We start from the raw sequence: 12,062 nt of genomic DNA on the forward strand, positions 1-12,062 counted from the left end.
CCACAAGTACTCCTTTTCTTTTTGTTCTATAAGCATACTGCAGGTGTGCAAAAAAAAATGTATGCACTCAGTCAATTTTCTTTCATTGCAAGGAGTCCAATACATTGTGGAGAGCTATAGACTATATCTGATATCCCAAAGAAAGATGGTAGAAAAAGGTTTATGTGTGTAGCAAGGAGAGGAAGGGGATAAGCTGAACAAGAATTAGACAAGTTAAGCATAATTTAAAGGCATAGGGTGTATGGCAGTGCAACACTGAGGTAGCAGAGTTAAGCACTCAAAAAATCAGGAAATTGAAAGTTTAGGTTAAATATATAACATTAATTCTGCCTCCTCAAGTTCATTTCAAAGCTGGACACCTGAATGAAGTTCTCTAACTTGCTAAGTAGTAGCTTTTATGAGTTTGTCAATTGATATGTACCAGGCTTGTTATCCCAAGGGGAGTCTCTGACACTCTTCAAACCAAATGCACTGCTTCAGGTAAAATAAACAAATTTATTCACTATAAAGATAGATTTTAAATTATTATAAGTCAAAGCGTAACAAGTTGGATTTGGTCAAGTGAAATAAAAGCAAAACGCATTCCAAGCTGATCTTAACGCTTTCAATGTCCTTACAAATTTAGACGCGTCTCACCACAGGCTAACTGGTTGCTCTTCAGCCAGGCTCTCCCCTTTAATCAGCGCTTCAGTCACTTGGTGTGGTGTCTGTAGATGTAGGTGGAAGAGAGAGGAAGAGCATGGCAAACGTCTCTCCCTTTTATCATGTTCTTTCTTCCCTCTTGGCTTTGCCCCCCCCACCTTTCAGAGTCAGGTAAGCATTACCTCATTGCAGTCCCAAACTGACCAAAGGAAGCGGGGTGACTCACTCGAGAGTCCAACAGATCCTTTTGTTGCTGCCTAGGCCAGCGTCCTTTGTTCCTGTGAGGCTGGGCTGGGTTTGTCCCATACACTCCCTGATGAGGTGTGAACTGCCTCTCTGCTCTTGGAGAGTTTTTGTCTGGGCTTATTTTAAGTCATGAAGACACATTTTTAGTCTCATAGCTATATACGTGAAATTATAACCTATAACATTACTATAACATTACTGTAACAACAATTACTATAACATCACTATAACAATAATGCTCAGTGCATCATGAGCCTTCCGAAGACACCCAACATGACAAACTTTGCATTGGATACCACACAATCATTTTACAAAGATTAACATGTTGAGAGGTTTATCGCAGGAGTGGGTGGGTGAGATTCTGTGGCTTGAGGTGTGCAGGAGGTTGGACTAGATGATCATAATGGTCCCTTCTGACCTTAGTGTCTATGAATCTATGAATCTAAACGTAGGGGTGTTCCCCCGAGGTACAGAGCGTCACACAGGGATGTTGCAGGAAATTGCCACATATGTCACTGTAGCTTCTCCTGCCCCTTTATACTCCAGGCATGGCTTCCACCTGGAAGAGTACAGGATAGGAGACTTCTGTGTCTAATATCCCTTTTGTGTGGGATCAGGACTGTCATGGCCTCTCCTCTACCTTTGGAGCTCCATGGAAGTGACTGCAGAGCCAGAAACATTTAGTCTTGTGTAGATATTATGTTCCCCCTCAGTATCAGTATATATCTCTATATAGAGATATATACTCTTTAAATGGGTCTTCATTTAGATTCTCTAGTGTTTTGGAGTGTCATTAAAGCCTAGATTTTATAAGAACAGATTCTTATTCTTTACATATATAAAAGATGTGCTAATTATTTTAGGCATAAGTTGCCTAGTTCTCTTGTTACTGTCAGGTTTTGTGTCTTCAAGAGGAAACCATGGCACCTTACTGCCAGAGTTACCAGAGTCTGGCAAGGAGCAGAACCCCTAAAAATGTAGAGGAAACGAATCACAAAGGTAGACTACATGATCGTTCAAAAAAGTGTACACTCTTCTGTTTAAAATAAACCCGAGACATATATAAGTGCATTCATGGACCAGTGGAAATAATGTCAGCTCCAGCTGTTCAGTCACAGACTCCAGCAACAACCTGGTTCAGTCAAACCTGCCCCACACCTCAACGTGCAACACCACATCTACCTGCAGTATCTGCATCTCCTCAGAAACTGCCCCAGACAACTCCACTGCTCTGCACCTCCGTTAGTGTGGCAAAAAAGTCATGATAGAGAGGTTTGCCAAGATAGGCATCTCAGCCACAGCAATAGGTAAGTCTACGCTTCACGACAAAGGCCTTTTTTGTGTTTAACCATTTTACAGTTCCCAAGTCACAGTTCTTTCTCATAGAATTGGGTTATTAGATCTTTGGGTCTATTTGTTCAACTTGGTAGGGGTGTTTATCTTTGCCAACTAGAGATACACAGTAAAATGGCTGTAATGTAAAATGCCTTCTGCTAAATAGCAAGCCTGATTTTTTTTTAATGCCCCTGGGTAACAGTCTAGGCTGGGAAGTGAGACAACACCCATATGTATGTGCTATGTCCTTCCTATTCCCACCCCTCTCTCTCCCTGGAGGCTTAGACAGCAACAGGGTTTGCCGCCACTTCCACTGTTTGGCACCCAGATGTAGTTCTGATGGTTGGTTCTATTTTGATGCATTATAGACATCTTAAAACTACTTTGGGATAAAAAAAATGTTCTTCTTTCCCAAGCTACACATTTTTAACTGTCCCTGCATCAGTAAAAGCTTCTCTGCTTTGTAGAATTTTGGGTTTTGCTAAATGTGTTATTTATCCATTCAGTGTTGGCTTAATTTAGCAAAAGGGATGGTCACGTAACAAGGAGGTAGTACATGGTGAGCCAACACAATTTTGCTCTTTGCTGCACTGGCCTTTGGACTTTTATGGATTTTCCAGGGCTCTAAACTTCATCTTTTAGATAAGCACAAATAATAAAGTCACAATAAAATAAAATAGTAGCATGTATTCGTTATTGGAGCTTGTAATTTTGTAGATTTCTGATTTGCTTTCAAATAAATCCCCAATCCAGGAAAGCATTTAAGCAAAAAATCCCAGACAAGTCAATGTGATTATTCACGTGCTTACATGTTTTGCTGACCTGGGACCTGGAAGTGCAACAGCCCCTATCCATCTCATGAAATTAATTTCTTTTGCAAAACTTAGATGCTTTTCTAACAAAATAACTGAAATACAGATAAATTCCATACATCATTGTGACACTCTGTGCCCCAAAGTGACACTCCGCACCTCATATTCACCATAGTGATATGATTATGATGCATCTTGTACAAAATATGTCATGTGAGGTGTCAATGGAAAAGTTATTGTTTGCTGAATATGATTATCCTATTTGTATGCATGTATCATTTTTGTATCTGGAGTTATGAATATTGACTGTGCATCTGTATTTCAAATGTGTGCTTGCTTCTGGGTAACTTCCCACAAGTTAATTTACATCCAGTCTAGCCAGTACATTGTGAAGGGACTATTCAAGGTAATGGCCCATCAGCGATCACAATGGGCCATGGGAAAAGCTTATCCTCACCTGATGGGCTTTTCTGTGGATGCTTCAGTCAGTATATGAGTAATGACTGCTATGATTCATCGAAGCATGCAAGGGCATGTGACTAGATCATGTGATACTGGACTCCATCTTTTGCCTGTACTTTTCTACAAACTGTGCTGGGGACTTTGCTTGGAACAAAGAAGTTCCCTCCACATGGAAGAAGCTATAAAAGGGGGAAGTGACATCACCACTGGGCCTCACTCCCCCTACAACACAACACATGGAAACACCTTAAGAACAAAGACTGAACTGGGGAAGGTGGTCCCAGGCAGGAAAGAAGGAATCCTAGCCTGTGTATGGAAGATTAGTGAACTGTGTGTAATATCTAACAGGGTGAGACACTGCTTGACTTAAATACCAGTGAGTCCGTCTGCAGCATTGGATCCAAAAGAACCCCAGACCTCTGTTCCCCTGAGAAGCAGGCTTACACCCTCACTACAGAGCAGCATCTGGTTATTGCTCTGTCCCCATATATTGATTGTAGAGTGGGCTGCTGACTGCAATGGTGGTGGATCTCTCTGTGATTACTGTTGAGAGCACTGTTTGAGCATCGCCCAAAAAAAGCTAAAGCTTGTCTTCGCTGCTCTTTTCCCACTGAAGTCAGCAGGAAAGCATTGTCTTCAGTGGGAGCAAGGCTGAGCCTTAAAGTAGGAAGATTAAGGCAAAATATGAGCTATCCCCTGCTTACTGATCTTAGTTAAGAAATTATGATCTCATGTCACCTCACAAACAAGGCCAGTGCACCAGGAGCTAAGGAAATGGCATCTGTGGTAGATGTAACCTAACTATAGCCTTGTGTAGAAAGGATCTCGTGACTTTTGCTCTTCTGTGTGTGGGGAAGTGCACTGCTGTTGGTAAATTTCTCTTACCACACTGATTCCTCCCTTATTATCTTACTGTTTTCCCTTTTGCTTGGTGCCGGGGTGAGGCTGGAGCACATGTCTGTGAATGATCCTTAGAGGTGTGATGGTGTGGAGGATGCACATATTATTTATTTATTGATATATGATCATAAACAGGAAAGCAGACAAACACATCTGATAGCCTCCCATGTACCAATACATAAGAGACAATTCTGAGAATAACTGTTGTGAAGTCTTTTCCCAACTCCCCATGGTGGGGTACCAAAACTGGTTTGGCTAAGTTCAGGAGACACAAGGGCAGATATAGGAACTTTAAAGAGGTTAAAAAGAGCAACCCTTGAAGAGGAGGGATGAGAGAGGGAAGCACAGGCTATAGGGGTACAGACTGTCTCTCACAGACCCAGAAGTGGGGTGTCTACATAAGCTGGGCCTATTAAGTTTTGGGTGAGGCACTTATGCATGTCCTTATGTATGTTTACTGTATTAATACCTCTTTGATCTTGTTATGCTGTGTTCCTTCTGTTGATATTTTGTTTGGAAAAAGATAATTTATGTTGCAGTTCAGACTGGTCACCGCTCCCAAAGGGAAGACTTGCAGGGCAGACCAATCCAGTGGGGGCTACTGAGCAGTCATGGTTGGTACGCAGGGGACTGTAGCCTAGTACCTTGGTCTGAGAGTGGGAAAATAATGAGGTTGCACCCTAGGGGGGCTGAAGGCTACAGGCCTGGAGAGGGAGCACTCAGAGATACATGCAGAGTGGGGCTAGAGATGCAGCTATTTGACATCTGTTTTTGTCTCAGCACTATAGAATAACTGCAGCCCTCAAGCTACATGCAGAGGGAGGCTAGAGATGCAGCTAGCCTTGTATTTGACAGCTGTTTTTGTCTCAGAGCTACAGAATAACCAGAGACCTCAAGTTACACGCAGTCACAGCTTTATTTCACTTAATACATATGTCAAGCAATAACCACGGACTCTGAGCAGCTTTACAATTCGCTTCTTCATATGATTTTTCCCTCAGCCATTCTTTGTACTCTGAGTATATCATGAGTCCACATGCTTTTAATTTTATAGCCCACTATGGTAAGGTATGGTACAAAAAAGAGCTTAAGGAATGAGTAACATTTTTTAAATCTGATTTTGTAACTTTGAGTGAAAATCACTGTCCATTTCAAATTTGTGTCACAAGCAGTGATCTTAATGTCTTTTTAAAATAGATTTCATTATTAGTAAAGCCTGATAATTAACTGTAAGTTTAATATTAATTCTATGGATTGAGGAGTGGGTATGTTTTCCCTTTGTTTATTTGAATTGTGTAACCTAGTGTCAACCAACCACCAGCCCAGCCCAAGATATCCACCCTTTAGGTATAGTTAGCTTGGTCAGGCAGAAGTGGAGTTCAGAAGGTCAATTGGTCACCTTACTCATCCTTTTCATCAGTTCATATCTGACAGTACTTGCAATGAATATTGGAGGTTGAGACCACACATTTTTGTAGCTCATACGGGTTTTAAAAATGCCCCTAGGAAACCACTCCAAGTTCTCCCTGAATACAGATTCTTTTGTCCTGGAAAGCTTGTCCAAGTTCAGAGCAGTAGGGAAGAATCAAGAAAGACCCTAAGAAGTACTAGTGAGGCTCAGTTGAGCAAGGTCCTCTATGAACAGTAGGTGATAACTTAAGTACCACAGCTCCTTCTAGATAGCCATAAACCACTGAAAAGATGGATATTCTTGGGTTAGGCAGAGGACTGGGACTCAGGAGTTCTAGGTTCTGTTTCTGGCTCTGTCATGGACTTCCTGTGTGACTGTATCAAGTCACTCAGACCTTTCTGTGCCTTAGTGCCCCATCTGGAAAATGAGGATAATAATACTTCATTAGTATTAGTCCCTCAGAGATTATGGTACTAAAGGTAAAAATAAATTATTTGTGATAATTTAAAAGAAAACAACAAAAGGACTTTGTGCAAACATGTTTCTGTCATTGTCATGACATTTAATGTGCTACATCTTTGCTAGAACTTGATATGTGGAGTGGTTTTCCCAAGGTCAAGAAGGAGCTGCTCCTAGGCACAAAAGAAAGTGCCCATTGTGAGGACTGTGGGGCATGAAGAGCTTTCAAATGGCAGTTATATGTTTCATCCAAATGTCTCGTTCCAACTCTCTAGGAGACAGCTCATGACCTAGCGTTTAGTTTAGATCAGCAGATTGTGACATGCAAATGTTTTTGTAGGAGCACAATGATTTCAGACCTGATACTAGCCACTGAGAGGCTAAAAACTGAGAAGAAGTACCTCAGTAAAATGGTTACCAAACTTGTTGAAGAAAACCAGAAGCTCTTGGGTGAAAACAGGCATTTCCGAGAAAAGATCACAAGGTAAAAGCAGTGTAGATAGGTTTTCTCATTGTTATTTCTAATGTAGCTCCCACTTCATGCATTTACCTGTGAGAACTGGCTTGGTTTTAATCTGACAAGTGTAAACACTCTCAAAGATATCATGTATAACAACTTTGTGGGGTGGGGAATGAGTGGTGTTAATGAACTGCACCTAAAAAGTTTAGGTTTCAGAGTAACAGCCGGGTTAGTCTGTATTCGCAAAAAGAAAAGGAGTACTTGTGGCACCTTAGACACTAACCAATTTATTTGAGCATAAGCTTTCGTGAGCTACACATCCGATGAAGTGAGCTGTAGCTCACGAAAGCTTATGCTCAAATAAATTGGTTAGTCTCTAAGGTGCCGCAAGTACTCCTTTTCTTTTTTAAAAAGTTTAGATGCTTCTCATACTACTTCAGACTCCTGAGTTGGGAAATAATGCAGCAGTTTCTACCTTGAGATTACAAATACTTCCTGGTTGTGGCTGGCCTAGAAATAATGTGGGGAAAGGCTAGTCATGTTGTATTATGCTATGCCTAATTCTTGGTCCAAGTCAGAATATAGAAAAGTGCAGAAATGGGCAACTATGAAAAAAAAAATTTCCGAAAGTTAACCACAGTTTCTCAAATTTTCTTTTTGGAGGTTAAGTCCTTATTTCAGTTTTTAATTTATATTAATTTTATCTAACCAGCTTTATAAATGACTTTTGGAAGTGGGGAGAGGAAACTCTAGTGTGAAATATGATCTTACATAGTCAAACATTTTTTTAATCCTCTTTCTCTTGCCCTAACATTTTTCCTGAAACAAGGACACAATCTCCCAACTGCAGCTGGTCGTGTACTCTTAGCTGTGTCATTGTGTCTTGCAGTTTTCAGAGCTCTCCAGTGCCTAGGAAAAGAGTGGTGGGAGAGATTGATGAGGTGAAGTCAACCTTTACCAAGGTCAAGAAGTTGCAAGATTTAGAGCGGCAGAAGGTGGAAGAGGTTGGAGAATGAAGTCTGAATAGAGTTACTATATTGGGCAAGGGAAACACTGATGTGTAGCTACTCCCTCAATGCTGCAGTGAGAAAAGTTAGCATAAGGAAAAGCAAAGTTATGTCCAGAGGGTGTAGCCTGAGTCTTCCCTCACTTACACTGTTTTAACTCTAGTGTAATTCCACTGACATCAATATCTGTATCTGGTGTCAAGGAATAGGGGCTGTTTTCCAGTCTCTGCCACTGATTCATTGTGTAACTAGGGAAGAGTAATTTAAATTCTCTTCTTTAAATCCTGGATGCATTGAAATCAGTGGGAGTTTTCCCCATTAATGGGGACAGGATTTCACTCTCTGATTGTTTGTCCATGGGAAAAAAGGTATTACTAATATTTACCGGCAGTATTTCTGTAGGTGTTGGACAGCTTAATTAAAGAGAACTCCAATGTAATCTAGAAGAAGTTCTAATCACTACGGCTAATTACACAGAACTAAAATGTAATGAAGAATAAAGAATAATCAGAAAGGAAGTTGCCATGTTGACAATTTGTTGATGCAAAGTTGGAGTGCTCTGATAACAGGAAAAAAATCCCAGTTTTTAATATATTTTAATAGCATTTTCTGTTAACTTCACAGCAATTAAACCGAACCAGCAAACTGACCAAAATAATTTTAGCTATTTTAAGACTTACCTCATAACAACCTGGAAATGCTCAACTTTCCAGTGCTCTAGAATGACAAAACTGATTCCTTCAGTCCTGCTTTCCACCATCAGATTATGTCCTTGCTGAGGAGCATAATTAAAATGGGTGTCCCCACAGAGAAAGGTCTTGAAGGCATTTTTACATTTCCATGGTACACAGATTCAGATCTCCAGGCCTCATGTGGAACCTCTCTTATTTTGAGCCACAGACCTGGAGGCTCAGGAAGTTTCTGCTGGCCAGAATAGGGTTCTTCTTATTTGTTCTTTAAGGTAATATTTGGTTTTAAATTGCAGATTTCTGAATTCCATGAATGTAAGGTTCATAAGCATGGAGGATTTCTAAGTACAGAGAGGATAAATCGCTTAAAGGCAAGTGGGAAAATAATACACGATACACGATATTGTTAATGTATCAGTGCAGTACATGGATGGGCCTGAAGCAATATCACTGTGGGATAGGATCACATTGCATTTCACCTCCTAAGCCACATTAGGCCTGGTCAGTATTTGCATGCGGACTTCCAGACCAACACCAAGGTACCGTAGAAAGTAGTGCTGGATATTCATTGGGTGGCTTCTGAGTCAGTGCTGAATAAGAACTCCAGCATGGTGACGAGGAACACTCTGCTTCTAGCGGTGCACTTGTTTGAGATGAAACATAAACCCAGGCAGGGCCATCCTTAGGACTTATGGGGCCCTATGCACTATTACTAAACTGGTGCTCCCATGCCCGACGGCAGCCTGGGCTTGCAGCCCAGAGGGGACTAGGGATGAGGCAGCAAAGGATACTGAGCCATCTGGCCCGGTAGAGAGTCTCAGTTCCCTGCGGAGACCCCTGTACCCTCTCCCTCACGCAGAATGCGCTGTGCTGACACATTTGGCTCTGTGAATACGGCCCCTGCCCAAGGAGACTGCAGCGTGCATTGGGTGTGCAGGAGCCGACCCGCTCTTACCTGATGTCATGGGCAGTGGGTGAAGCTGCCGCTTGGGGAGGCTAGCTCCCAAGCCCACCTCTTCTGCCTGTGGCCCCACCCATACTCCACCCCTGCTGTGCCCCAGGCCCTCCCCCGACTCTGCCCAGGTCCCACCCTCTCCACACTATCTCCCTCCTCTCTTCCCTCCCACTCCCTAATCACCCCCTTCCAGCCAAATCCCTGAACCCGAATGAAGCAAATGACATTTGAAAAAAACCGCTCTTCTGCAATTCCTTTCTAAAGAAAATGGAGCATGTTTTCCACTGCATGCCAGAAGGTGAAGACTGGACATGCAGAAGGTACCTAATTAAAAGCACTAAATTTTGGAATAAAAAATGTCAGTCACGGGTTTTTTGATATACCCTGAAGTTTGTCAGAGATTTATTTCCAAAAACTTTGTAGTAAGGGCAAGTCAACTGTCCTGCTGAATACAACATTAAATATTATGGAATACATGATACAGCTCTTCTCGGTTTTACATTTTCTTAATCAGTATTTCTAAGCTGATTTTATATTTTAAATGTACTCTTAAGCCTTCATAAAGTAATCATTCCAGATTACTATATATTTAACTCACTGAAACAAAGACATTATTTTAAATTAATCAGTCACAGAGGTTTAATGTGTTCATAGCTTTTAGAAAAAGGGAACAGTAGTTTACTTTGTGTGATCTCCATAACAATAGACAAGTTTATGAAATTTCACCACCTTTAAAAAATATGTTTCAAAAGATTTTAGGCATAACAAAGGATTTTATATCTTACTAAGGTACTGATTTTGCTAGATGGTTCTCTTAAAACTAGTTCATCAAACAGTCAGAAGAAAAGAAAGGGAAATTTGTTTGTCCAGCTATCTGACCGGAAAGGGGTGTTGTCCCTCAAAGGGCTCTCTTCAACTGGCAAGGGGCGGGGATGAAGGGAGAAAGAGATGAACAGAAAAAAAAGGAAGACTCTGGAAGCAAGTTTTTTGTGCTGTAGTAATTAAAATTAAAATGTGTATTTTAGATAAGGGTGGTCTTTTGAAGGATTTATTTAAAAAACTGAAGATCCAAGCATTTAAGGCTAAAGATGAATACTCAGATTGTGCATCTAAAAATCTATGCAAGGATTTTTTAGAGATGTGATTTTATCATCTTCAGTAACACACTAATGAAATATTTTTAAAGCAAATTTTAAACTAAGGTCCTGTGGACTCACGTGTTCTAAATAAATATTACAGTAATGCATAACTGTTTTTGTCAGTAAATTCAGAAACTGACAGTATATACCTGGGGGTTCGCAAATGCCTTAATTTGTTAATGGCTTCATTAAAGCTCATGCTCAAATAAATTGGTTAGTCTCTAAGGTGCCACAAGTACTCCTTTTCTTTTTGCGAATACAGACTAACACGGCTGTTCCTCTGAAACTTGAATGACTTGAATGACTCTTTAACAGTTTCAGTGTTGTGCTAATAGGTCAGGCAGGCTGGAAGGCTTTTTCACTTTTAACTTACTAGATCCCCTCTTGAGGAAGACTCACCAGGCTGCAGCAGCTAGCTGTGGGAGCCTGCAGGAAGGGTCAGAAGAGGGATAGGAAGAGGCGGTTGGGTGGACACTAAGACCCCGGGGTGCCCCAAATTTTCAGGTGCCCTGCGCAGCCACGTATGCTGCATATGCCTATGGACGGCCCCGAACCCAGGGCTCTGGCCACTTTGGGTAAAGTCTTCCATTTAAGTAAGAATAAAGTGTTAGTTTAGTCACTGTGTCTTGGCAGAATTCCAGATTTGGGTAAATATATGCTGCTTACCTAAATTCTCCCTAGAATTTTGATGGGACAACATGTCCTTCACTTCTTGCCCTAAGTAGTTGTATGGTGTTAAACAGCTGCAAGGTTCCACACCAGATGAGACTGCACTTACTGGTGGGTGAAGTGATTCTTGTATATGTAGTTTGTAAGTTTCTGGAATCCTTTGGGAAGAAATGAGTTGCTGAAATATGTTGTTAACCATACAGTGGGATGTTTTAATGGTATTATGGCTGAATGTTGTAACATTTGGCTCAGCAAATTAAAACACAAAAAGAGAAAAGAATAACATTACTCAGATCGAAGGTTGCTTTTGGAAATGCATTGAGACATTCTAGAATTGTGTCTTTTTAAACCTTTCTCCAGTTCTGAGAATGATTTGCTGCTTGGGGAGTTGGTCAGAACAATCCTTTAAAACAAAAGTAGAAATAAGAAAATACTCCTAAATCTGGAAAGGTACCAAAAGTGAATCACTCAAGAGAAGGAGAAATCAGACAGTTTGTATGAATTAAAAAGAGAAGAACCCCCAATAGGAAGAATAGTCTCATCCACTTTGTGAAGTAGGTTGTATCAACTGATTAGATGTTTAGGCAGCAAAATACTGCAACAAAAAGAGAAGTGTGGTCAGGATTAATGTGCAGGCCCATCTTGAACAGCGAACTCAGTGAAAAAACAAAACAGTTACAGGTGGCATGGAAAGTCCCACTTCATGCACAATATATTAGTAACTATAACATTCTGACTTGCTGCATAGACATTTCCAGGACATGATATTTCCATAATATAAGGACTAGTTAACCTATCAAGAGGCATCAGTGAAGGGTTTTCATTGAGCAAAATCACACATGAAGTTGAACGGATGCATTTGCTATTGATAAAGCA

The sequence above is a fragment of the Lepidochelys kempii genome, chromosome 2, assembly GCF_965140265.1.
Source record: "Lepidochelys kempii isolate rLepKem1 chromosome 2, rLepKem1.hap2, whole genome shotgun sequence".
NCBI lineage: Eukaryota > Metazoa > Chordata > Testudines > Cheloniidae > Lepidochelys > Lepidochelys kempii.